This window comes from Panthera onca, chromosome E1, assembly GCF_046562875.1.
Source record: "Panthera onca isolate mPanOnc1 chromosome E1, mPanOnc1 haplotype 2, whole genome shotgun sequence".
Taxonomy (NCBI): domain Eukaryota; kingdom Metazoa; phylum Chordata; class Mammalia; order Carnivora; family Felidae; genus Panthera; species Panthera onca.
Window position 1 is genome coordinate 52,018,421 of NC_138352.1, and position 12,593 is coordinate 52,031,013.

The following is a 12,593-nucleotide window of genomic DNA, read 5'->3' on the forward strand; positions in this document are numbered from 1 at the left end:
GGAGCCTACACAGAGTAGAGGTCTGGAGCAAGAGGAGGTTTGGAATAAAACGGGGCGGGGGTGGGGGCAGGGGTTACATCTTAACGTTGCCCTTCCTGAGCCATCTCTCTCCTCTTTGGAGTGGGGGCAGCACTGGCCTCAGAGTCGCTGTCACCCTCTGTCGTCTCACCCTGTTTTGCTATCCTCAGAATCCTTTCCACATCCTCCTCCTCCGTCTGTTACCGTCGGCCCCCTCTGAAGCGTGAGGGTCAGGGGCGCCGGCAGTATCCCAGTTCCTGGAAGCGTGTCTGGTACACGTGAGCCATCAACAATGGGTAGGTGTGGGGGGGAGCCTGGAGAAGCAGCAGTAGGTTCATGGCAGCTGCCTTTCAATATCTTCGGGGCAGGGAGAGAGAGCCTGGCTCCCGGGGAGCAGTGCTCAGAGGCAAAACCGCAAACCACAGGGACGCATTCCCAGGAGGTTTGCTGCAAGACGTCTAAGAACCAGAGCTCTCGCCTCTGGTTCGGGAATTGCTGGGACCATCTGCCTGGGGCTGCAGTCAAAGACAAGCCCCGAGGGTCCAAGGTGAAACCTCCCTCAAAAGGAGGTTCTCTGCCGGTTCCTTCCCTCTCTCGCTCCCTCCCTCCTTGTGCTGGTCAGAAGGCTGCTTGCTGAGGGAAGAATCAGGGCCCTGGGGAGCCGTCTCTTCTTCCTTTAGATTGTGGGGGTACCCCGCTCCTCCAGTGAGAACATTGTTCTAGAGGCTCTCGGCTTGGAACTGAGAGGGAAGTTGCTGGCGAAGGGCCCTGGGCCCGAGTCTCTTTCTTTTTCTTTTCTTTTTTTCCTTTTTAATGTTTATTTATTTCTGAGAGAGAGAGACAGACAGACAGAGTGCGAGCAGGGGAAGGGCAGCGAGAGAGAGAGAGAGAGAGAGAGAGAGAGAGAGATACAGAATCTGAAGCAGGCTCCAGGCTGTGAGCTGTCAGCACAGAGCCCGACGTGGGGCTCGAACTCACGGACCGTGAGATCATGACCTGAGCTGGAAGACGGGACGCTTAGCCAACTGAGCCACCCAGCGCCCCCACCCCCCAGCCCCAGTCTCTTTCTACCTGGGTGACTCTGGCCCTGTGTCTCCCTCCTCTCCTCCCCTTGCAGAACGAGCTCCATACCGCCTTCCTCCATCCACTTCCCAGGATCAGTGCAAGGAGAAAAACAAAAGTAAGTACTCTATGTGTAAGTACTCTGAAAACTACAGATGAAAGGGATTACAGTTAAGGCCCAGAGCACTCCAGTCCACTAGATAATTTCTGTCTTAGACTGTGCGGTAGGCAGAGTGATGGCTCCCCAAGGATTTCCACATCCTCAGCGCCAGAAGCTGTGAATTTGTTACCCTAACACAGCAAAAAGGACTTCGCCCATGTGATCTGCAGATAAGGCTTCTGAGAAGGGGATATTATCCAGAACTATCCCATGGGCCCAGTGTAATCCCAGGGCCCTTATAAGAGAGACGCAGGGGGGTCAGGGACAGAAAAGGAGATGGGATGGCAGAGACAGTGTTGGCACGATGCGACAGCCTTTAGTCGCCAGAAAAGGCAAGGAGCACCTTCTTTCCTAGAGCCCCAGGAGAAACACGGCTTGGCCGACACCTGGATTTTAGCCATTTCTGTCTTGTGACCTCCAGAATTGTAAGACAGTAGATGTGTGTTGTTTTAAGCCACTAAGTTCGTGGCAGTGTGTTACGGCAGCAGTAGGAAATTAACATAGACAGGGCCATACAGACACTGCTTTAAATTTGGTTCCCTAACACGCTTTTTCAGTATTCCTCCTTGGTCAATGCTAAGTGCTGTCATTACCAAGTTAAGTCATGACTCCCATGTTCCCAGTAAGTAGATCACTGTTTATTGGTCTTGAGTTCCATTTTAGCAGAGCATCCAAATTCCCACACAACCGAGTTCAAATCCCAGCACAATAATTTTCTAGCTGGTGACCTTGAGCTAGGTCACTTAACCTCTCTGAGCCAGTCTGTTCTATGGCAAAAATAGGGAGTTGTAAGAATGAATAGGATTCCATTCAAAAACTCTTTCCTTTCTCAGACATTAAAGGGTCGTGTTCGAGGTTGCCAGATAAAATACAGAATGCCCAGTTAAATTAGAATTTCAGATGAAACAGGGGCACCCAGGTGGCTCAGTCGGTTAAGCGTCCGACTTCAGCTCAGGTCATGATCTCATGGTTCACAGGTTTAAGCCCTGCTCAGCCCCTGGAGCCTGCTTCGAATTCTGTGTCTCCCTCTCTCTCTGTCCCTCCCCCACTCACACTCTGTCTCTCTCTCTCTCAAAAATAAACATTAAAAAAATAAAAATAAAATAAAACAGGGGCGCCTGGGTGGCTCAGTTGGTTAAGCATCCGACTTCAGCTCAGGTCATGATCTCACAGTTCATGAGTTTGAGCCCCGCATTGAGCTCTGTGCTCCAGCTCAGAGCCTGGAGCCTGCTTTGCATTCTGTGTCCCCCTCTCTCTGACCCTCCCTCAGTCATGCTCTGTCTCCCTCTCTCTCAAGAATAAATAAACATTAAAAAAATTTTTTTAAGTTTTTTTTCAGATAAAACAAATAATTTTTTTTTTCAGTATGCCCCATGCAATATTTAGGACATATACTAAAAATGTATTCATTGTTTTATCTGAAATTCAAACGTAACTGGGTGTCTATATTTTTATTTATCAGATCTGGCAACTCTAGTCTTGTCCCAGGTCACATAGCTTGTAAGCAACAGAGTGAAGGGCCTGGCTTTGAGCAGATTGGCTGAGCCACACAGCAGCCCTGAACTCACAACTCAGGGGAGGCTTCAAAGACAAATGCAATTTAAGCTTTGGAAACCCATTTCATATCTTAAAAACATCTAAAATGATCATGAAAATCAAATTTTCTTTTCTTTTTCTTTTGTTTATAGTAATCTCCACACCCAGCATGAGGCTCAAACTCATGACCCTAAGATCAAGAGTCGCATGCTCTATTAGGGGAGCCTGAGTGGCTCAGTCGGTTAAGCGTCTGACTTCAGCTCAGGTCATAATCTCCCTGTTTGTGGGTTTGATCCCCACATTGGGCTCTGTGATGACAGCTCAGAGCCTGGAGCCTGTTTCGGATTCTGGGTCTCCCCCGCTGTCTCTGCCCTTCCCTGACTCGAGCTCTGTCTCTGTCTCTCTCCCTCTCTCAAGAATAAATAAACATTAAAAAAAAAAATCTTAAAAAAAAAAAAAAAAAAGAATCACATGCCCTATGGACTGAGCCGGTCAGGCACTGCATGAAAATCACATTTTAAACCACTGCACAAATAAATGTTTGTCTCTGTTATATGTATACATGAACGTGTGTATAAAGTATATAAAATCAAAACTGATCTGGACCATCCCACAAGTCCCGTGGAGTTTAAGCTAAATGGCGACTAACCTCACTGAGGGCTCACCATGGCCTGGGGCACCTTCTACGGAGCTTAGGTGTACTGACTTTTTTAAAAAACCAAGAGGAAATTCACATGACATCTCATAGAACACAGAGTTCGCCACTTAGGGGCACCTTGCTGGCTCAGTAGGTGGAGCCTGTGACTCATGATCTTGGGCTGTGAGTGAGTTTGGGTCCTGTGTTGGGCATAGAGATTACGTAAAGAAAAATAAAATCTTAAAAAAAAAAAAATCACTATTTAAAGTGTGTCAATTCAGTGGTTTTTGCTATATTCGCAAAGTTGTGCAACCATCACCACTATCTGGTTCCAGATCACCCTGGAAAGAAACCTTGTGTCCATTAGCAGTCACTCTTTGATCCACATCCCCCCCCCCCCGCCCCCCACCGGGTTCCCTGGCAAACACTAATCTACCTTCTGTCTCTACAGATGTGCCTCTTCTGGACATTTCGTGTGTATCAAATCATACAGTATGGGCCTTTCGTGTCTGGTTTCTTTCACTTAGCATGATGTTGTCAAGATTCATCCGTGTAGCGTGTATTGGTACATCACTTCTTTTTATTGACGAATATTTCTTTTTTTTTTTTAATTTTGTTAATGTTTCTTTTTTTTTTTTGTTTTAATTTTTTTTTCAACATTTTTTATTTATTCTTGGGACAGAGAGAGACAGAGCATGAACGGGGGAGGGGCAGAGAGAGAGGGAGACACAGAATCGGAAACAGGCTCCAGGCTCCGAGCCATCAGCCCAGAGCCTGACGCGGGGCTCGAACTCACGGACCGCGAGATCGTGACCTGGCTGAAGTCGGACGCTTAACCGACTGCGCCACCCAGGCGCCCCTAATGTTTCTTTTTGAGAGACAGAGAGAGAGAGACAGAGGAGTCTGTCCCACAGTGCCCGACGTGGGACTCGAACTCACAAGCCGTGAGATCACGACCTGAGCCGAAGTCGGACACTTACCCGACTGAGCCATCCAGGCGCCCCCAACGAATAATATTTCGTTGTATGAATATACTACATTGTATTTCTCCATTCATCAGTTGATGGGTACTTGGGTTGTTTCCACTTTGTGGCTATTGTGATTAATGCTGCTATGAACATTTGTGTATGAGTTTTTGTGTGACCGTCTGTTTTCAGCACCTTAGACGCATACCCAGTCATTCCACTCCTGGGTCATGTGGTAACTCTATATTTAACTTTTTGAGGCAAAAAACCTTTGTTTTCCACGCAACTACACCGTGCTACATTCCTACCAACACCAGCGGGGTATGAGGGTTCCAATTTCTCCACAAACGTACCGACACATCTTATTTTCCTTTCCAGAATAATTATAACCGTCCTCGCGGGTGTGAGGTAACATCTCACTGTGGTTTTGATGTGCATTTCCTTAATGGCTGTAATGATATCAAGCAGGTTTTCATGTGTTATCTGTCTTCTTTGGAGAAATGTCTATTCACATCCTTTGCCCATTTTTTTTAAGTTTATTTTTGAGAGGGAGACGGAGATGGGGTGAGTGGGGGAAGGGCAGAGAGACAGAGAGAGAGAGAGAGAGAGAGAGAGAGAGAGAATCCCAAACAGGCTCCACGACATCAGCACAGAACCAGACATGGGGCTGAAACTCACGAACGGTGAGATCATGACCTGAGCCAAACTCAGATGCTCAACCAACTGAGCCACCCAGGTGCCCCTATGTATGCTAACTTCTTTAATGCTTACGATAATCAAATGAGGTGGAGAATCTTATTAGCATTCCTGTTTTACAGATGAAGAAACTGAGGCACAGAAAGGTGAAGTCGTTTGCCTGAGATTAAGCAGCAAACAGGTGACAGAGCTGGGATCCGAACTGTTCACACGCCAGGGCCCCAGAAGGGCCCCTGTTCACCCTGTGCTTAAGCTGGAGTGCCTGAGTAGGATCCTTAAATTGTCCCCGGACCAGAGTGCCTCGGTGGGTCTGTGGGTTGAGCATCCCACTCTTGATTTCAGCTCAGGTCACAATCCCAGGGTCATGGGATTGAGCCTCGTGTTGGGCTCCATGCTGAGTGTGGATCCTGCTTGGGATTCTCTCTCTCTCTCTCTCTCTCTCTCTCTCTCTCTCTCTCCTCTCTCTCTCAACTAAAATATTAAAAAATTTAAAAAAATTGTCCCTAGACCTTCAGATCTTGTTCAAGATTAGGATTTCCTGCTGGACAGTTCACAGAGCTCATTTGTATTGCCCATGAATTACCCTGAAGGGTCAGTGCTGGGTGGGGATTGGGAGGAAGGGGCACTTGTTTCCTCCATGATGTAAAGCTGAGACTCTGCCCATCCTGTCCCCCCATTGGTGTCGCCAAGGCCCTCAGAAAGGCATATAGTCTCTCATTGGGGTCTTTATTATTATTATTATTATTTTTAACATTTATTTATTTTTGAGAGAGAGAAGAGTCAAAACACGAGCAGGGGAGGGGCAGAGAGACAGGGGGACACAGAATCCCAAGCAGGCTCCAGGCTCTGAGCTGTCAGCTCAGAGCTGGATGCGGGGCCCGAACCCATGGACCACAAGAATCATGACCTGAGCTGAAGTCGGATGCTTAACCAACTGAGCCACCCAGGCGCCCTTCATTGGAGTCTTAATCACAATAAGAAAGGTCATCAAGGAGAGTGAGGTAAATCAGTCAGGTTCAAGGGCAGTGGAAGCCCAGGCTAAGTCAGGAACAGCAGGAACAGAGGTAAGAAGGCCCAAGGTCTAGGGAATGAGAGGCAGTGGGAACCATGAGAGACCTAATCAGGAGCCGGGCACAAAGCAAAGGCTCGCTCTGGGAGTGTGCCTCAGGAGTCTGGAAGGCAGGTGGGGGCAGTCCCTGCCCGCATAGGTCAGCCACCTGAAGAGTGGGGCCATTCCTGCCTGACCTGCTAGGAAAGAGAGAGAGCACGGAACACTGGTATAAAAAGTCACTGAGCGAGGGGCCCTTCTTTCCACTGTGGGTGATGCCACCTGGGAGCTATCACTCTGCCCTGTGGCCCACACCCTCCCAGCCACCTGGGAGGTGGCAAATTCTTCATTGGGATGGCAGGAAAAATCTTCCAAGTCTACCTACTGACAAGTTTGGGCCTCACAAAGAAATGACAGGTGTCTTCGTCAGTCACCAGGAATTCCTGTTCAGGACCTGCCTTCTTGAGGGCTGGCATGTTTTCATGACAATGAAAACACTAATAGTAATAACGACTGCAGTTTTCAAATGTGCATTTTGTGCCAGGAATTGCACTAGGCTCTTCTCATCCAACCAACTATCCACCCATCCACCCACCCACCCATCCATCCACCCATCCTTGCCAACCTTATAATAACCTTGAAAAAGGCGCAGTCCCTGCCTTCAGAGCTGAGGAAATGGAGACTCACAGAGTGAGCGGCTATATTAAGGTCACCCCCCCCAGCTTACAGTTACTTTGGTCTTCTGTCCCATGCACTTGAACCCAAACTTAACTGATAATCACCTCAAACCTCTGGAAGTATAAAGGGGATTTTCACACTTTACCTTCTATGCTATGGCATTGCCGGTGCTGATTGTTATTGCTTTTTACAATAAGAATATATTCATGTCTTCGTTGTATACACGTCTGTTTCAGAGTCCCAGAGAATGCAAATTGAATGCCAGCCCCACCACTTCCTACCTATGTGACCTTGGGCACTCGGTTAACTCTCTGAGTCTGTTCCCTCACCTATAAAACTTATCTCATTGGGTTGTTGTGGAGCTTAAATGCACTAATGCAGATAAAATTCTTGGCATCATGCCTGGCTTACAGCTATGACTGTACGACATAATGCTACCACACAGGCACTGATGGTGGCAAAACCAAGGAGAAAAGCCCAGAACATATTGTTGAGTAAGAAAACAGCTTGCAAAACTGGCACACGAGTGTGATCCCTTGGGTGAAAAATTATTTTTATTTCTACATCTAGCTGTATATGTATGCATCAAGACATGTCTGGAGGGATGGTTGTCCAAATGTTAGTAGTGGTAACTTCAGGGTAGTAGAATTTTTGCTTTCTTCTATATGGTTGAAAAAAAAAAAGCATTATGATTCCTTGAGCAGGAAAGTGAAAAAAGAAAAAAAAAAAAAAAGAAAAAGAAAAACCCTTCGGAAAACAATATAACGATTCACACCAAGAATCATTAGAGCATTCCTACCCTTTGACCCAGCTATGTCACTCTTGGGAACTGACCCGAGGAAATAATTCAAACGAAAGAAGAAGCTATATCCATAAAAGCATGCACTGTGGCATTATTTATAGTTGAGGAAAACGAGTAACCACTTAAGTGGCTTGCATTAGGGTAATAATTATTAAATTATTCACCCATTGGAACACTGTGCAACAATTAAAATGAGAAAGATGATAACCGTGTAGCAACATGGAAAATGCTGATGACCGAATGAGAGGCAGAACGGGTAGATGCAGAATGAGATCTGTGAGCACGGGCAAAAAAAAAAAATCCTGCATGCATTTGGATGAGGACTTCAAGGAACACAGGCAAGTAAAAACCACTGAATTTGTTGGGGCCATTGACTGTCGGAGATTTTTTTTTTCTTTTTCATTTAGAATTCTAACGTTTCTATAACGTTGTTTGTGTAATTTTTTTTATCCTTTTTTTTTTTAAGTGGGGAGCCCGACACGGAGCTTAAACTCACGACTCTGAGATCAACACCGGTGCCGAGATCAAGAGTTGGATGCTTAACCGCGCTCCTGTGAAATAATTTTTTCAATGGAGATTGGGGTGCCTGGGTGGCGCAGTCGGTTAAGCATCCAACTCCTGACTTTGGTTCAGGTCATGATCTCAGGGTTGTGGGATCGAGCCCCGAATTGGGCTCTGCGGTGAGCTTGGAGCCTGCTTAACATTTTCTCTCTCTCTCTGTCTCTCTCTCTGCTTCTGTCCCTCCCACTGCTCCTGTGTGCACCTGTTCACGTTCTCTTTTTCTAAAAATAAAAATAAATATAAGTGGAGATGGGCTAGATGAGTGATGGGTATTAAGGAGGGCACTTGTGATGAGCCCTGCGTGTCGTATGTAAGCGAGGAATCACTGAAGTCTATTCCTGAAACCAATATTGCACTATATGTTAACTAAATAACATTTTCAAAAATGGCTTTGACATCCCCTTGGGGAACAGAAGGGGAAGCAGGGAGAGGTAGATAAGAGGGAGGGGCTCCGGAGAAGTGAAATGCAGAGTCGATCTAAAATACAGGGCAACATTTCCAGCGTGGCCTTTTACTTGGGTGGCTTCCGAGGTTGCACCCACTTTGTTCCCTGACTTGAGAGTGATCAGACGGACAGCAGAGTTGCCCAGGTTAAGAAGGCTGGTAATAAAGCTAGGGTTGAGTGCTCTTCAGATTGGGGTCATTTGGAAAAGTCCGTCAGGCTTGCCATTGACGAGATTTATAGAGAAGCGAGCGCTAGCTTGGGAGGGTGAACTGGGCAGGTTTCTTGGAGGGTGGTTTGGCATCGTGTAGCCGAAGAATGTGCGTGTCCTCAGAATCGGCAACCCCGCTTCTTAGGACTTATCCTCGACCTAAGGAAATGATTAAGTCGGTGCATAAAAATATTTACGTAGGATGTTCATCACACACAGTTTCATCGAAAAAGAATTGGTAAACCAAATTTTGGCATAACCGTGCAGTGGTACATTATGGAGCTACACTAGGGTAGAAATAACAACTTTTTTAGATGTTTATTTATTTTGTGAGAGAGAGAGAGAGAGAGCACAGGAGAGGGGCAGAGAGAAAGGGAGAGAGAGTCCCAAGCAGGCTCCGTGCTGTCAGCACACAGCCAGACAGGGCTTGAACCCATGAACTGTGAGATTGTGACCTGAACCAAAATCAAGAGTCAAGTTCACTGACTGAGCCACCCAGGCGCCCCTAGATAACAAATCTGACATGGTAAGATGCTCACCACATATTAGGTAGAAGACCGAGGCAAGACATAGATTATCCCATTTTTGTAAGATTAGGTATGCAGGGGCACCTGGGTGGCTCAGCCGCTTACGCGTCTGGCTCTTGGTCTCCGATCTGGCCATGATCTCACAGTTCATGAGTTCGAGCCCAACATGGGGCTTTGCGCCGACTGCTTGGAGCCTGCTCGGGATTCTCTCTCTCCCCTGCTCACATTCTCTATATATAAATAAACTTAAAAAAAAATCTGTTCATTAAAAAAAAAGATTGTGGGGTCGCCTGGGTGGCTGAGTCGGTTAAATGGTTAAATGTCTGACTTCGGCTTAGGTCATGATCTCATGGCTTGTGAGTTCAAGTCCCACATCGGGCTCTGTGCTGACAGCTCAGAGCCTGGAGGCTGCTTCGGATTCTGTGTCTCCCTCTCTCTTTGTCCTTCCCCCGCTCATGCTCTGTCTCCCTCTCTCTCTCACAAAAAATAAACATTAAAAAAATTTTTTTAAAAAGATCGTGTATGTAAACGTGTTCATTTTCATGTAAGAATTTCTCACGGTGATTAATATGAATGGTGGGATTATAAATTGCAGGGGCCAGTGTAGTCTCAACTATGCTGTAGTAACAAACAGCCCCAAAACCTATCAGTTTCCAACAGCAAAGATAATTTCTCACTCGGCTCATGTCTGTTGTGCTTGGCTACTCCTCTCCCCCCATCTTCACTGCGGGGCCCAGGGTGACATTCTCTTCCCGAACACTGCAGGTCTCTGTGGCAGAGGAAGGAGACGGTGGCCCACCCATGTAAGACATGGCTCTTACAGACGGCACTAGGCAAGTGTCATGGCCCTTCCCAGGTCCAACAGGGCAGGCATATGATCTCCCATGGGTCCTCAGGGAGGGGTAATCAAGGAGGGGTAGTAAACATTTTCTACCACACACATTATCTCACCCTTGTCTTAGTCCCTTGGGCTGTTATAACAAAAATGCCATAGATGGGGTGGCTTCAACAATACACATTTACTATCAAAATAACACCAGCATTCTTCACAGAACTGGAACAAATAATCCTAAAATTTGCACGGAACCAGAAAAAACCCCGAAGAGCCAAAGCAATCTTGAAAAAGAAAACCAAAGCAGGAGGCATCACAATCCCAGACTTCAAGCCGTATTACAAAGCTGTAACCATCAAGACGGTATGGTACCGGCACAAGAACAGCCACTCAGATCAATGGAACAGAATAGAACACCCAGAAATGGATCCACGAACGTATGGCCAACTAATCTTTGACAAAGCAGGAAAGGATATCCAATGGAACAAAGATAGTCTCTTCAGCAAGTGGTGCTGGGAAAACTGGACAGCGACATGCAGAAGAATGAACCTGGACCACTTTCTTACACCATACACAAAAACAAACTCAAAATGGATGAAAGACCTCAATGTAAGACAGGAAGCCATCAAAATCCTCGAGGAGAAAGCAGGCAAAAACCTCTTTGATCTTGCCCACAGCAACTTCTTACTCAACATGTCTCTGGAGGCAAGGGAAACAAAAGCAAAAATGAACTACTGGGACCTCATCAAAATAAAAAGCTTCTGCACAGCGAAGGAAACAATCAACAAAACTAAAAGGCAACTGACAGAATGGGAGAAGATATTTGCAAATGACATATCAGATAAAGGGTCAGTATCCGAAATCTATAAAGAACTTATCAAACTCAATACCCAAAAAACAAATAACCCAGTGGAGAAATGGGCAAAAGGCATGAATAGACACTTCTCCAAAGAAGATATCCAGAGGGCTAACCGACACATGAAAAGATACTCAACATCACTCATCATCAGGGAAATACAAATCAAAACCACAATGAGATACCACCTCACACCTGTCAGAATGGCTCACATTGACAACTCAGGCAACAACAGATGTTGGCGAGGATGCGGAGAAAGAGGATCTCTTTTGCATTGTTGGTAGGAATGCAAGCTGGTGCAGCTACTCTGGAAAACAGTATGGAGGTTCCTCAAAAAACTAAAAATAGAACTACCCTACGACTCAGCAATTGCACTACTAGGCATCTATCCAAGGGATACAGGTGTGCTGTTTCGAAGGGACACATGCTCCCCCATGTTTATAGCAGCACTATCAACAATAGCCAAAGTATGGAAAGAGCCCAAATGTCCATCGATGGATGAATGGATAAAGAAGATGTGGTATATACATACAATGGAGTATTACTCGGCAATCAAAAAGAATGAAATCTTGACATTTGCAACTACGTGGATGGAACTGGAGGGTAGTATGCTATGTGAAATTAGTCAGTCAGAGAAAGACAAAAACCATATGGCTTCACTCATATGAGGGCTTTAAGAGACAAAACAGATGAACATAAGGGAGGGGAAACAAAAATAATTTAAAAACAGCTAGGGGGACAAAACAGAAGAGAGTCACGGAGAACAAACAGAGGGTTACGGGAGGGGGTGTGGGAGTGGGGTTGGGCTAAATGGGTAAGGGGCACTAAGGAATCTACTCCTGAAATCATTGTTGCACTCTATGCTAATTTGGATGTAAATTTTTAAAAATAAAAAAATAAACAAAAAAACAATACACATTTACTTCTCAGATCTGGAGGTGGGGAAGTCCAAGATCAAGACGCCAGCAGATTCAAGTGTCTGGTGAGGGCCCACTTCCTGGTTTGCAGTCGTTCACCTCCTCTCCAGGTCCTCAGGTGGCAGAAGGAGCAAGAGAGCTCTCTGGGGCCTGTTTTATAAAGGCACTGATCCCATTCATGACTCCCGGCCTTGTCACCATCTGAAGGCCCCACCTCCTAATACCATCACCTTGGGGATTAGGTTTCCACAATATGAATTCCTGGGGTGGGGGTGGAGGGGGGATAACACAAACACTGACTCTATAGCAATCCTATTATTTAAAGTCCTTTTTGGGGCGCCTGGGTGGCTCAGTCGGTTAAGCATCCGACTTCAGCTCAGGTCACGATCTCGCGGTCTGTGAGTTCGAGCCCCGCGTCGGGCTCTGGGCTGACGGCTCAGAGCCTGGAGCCTGTTTTGGATTCTGTGTCTCCCTCTCTCTCTGACCCTCCCCCATTCATGCTCTGTCTCTCTCTGTCTCAAAAATAAATAAACGTTAAAAAATAAATAAATAAATAAAATAAAGTCCTTTTCTTTGCAGAATGTAGTTCTGTCCTAGGAAGTGGGTGGTCTCACTGTTGGAGACTCCACGGGAGGGAGAAGAGAC

At 46.2% G+C, this 12,593-nt stretch overlaps 1 long non-coding RNA gene across 1 annotated transcript; it reads right to left on the reverse strand.

Annotated features, from left to right (window-relative positions):
- Positions 1-8,498: 8,498 nt before the first annotated feature.
- On the reverse strand, positions 8,499-12,156 carry LOC132687844 (uncharacterized). Its single transcript, XR_009614287.2, has 2 exons — positions 11,955-12,156; positions 8,499-8,975 (listed from the first exon to the last, which is right to left on the reverse strand). It is a non-coding gene; the product is annotated as an uncharacterized LOC132687844 (long non-coding RNA).
- Positions 12,157-12,593: the final 437 nt, after the last annotated feature.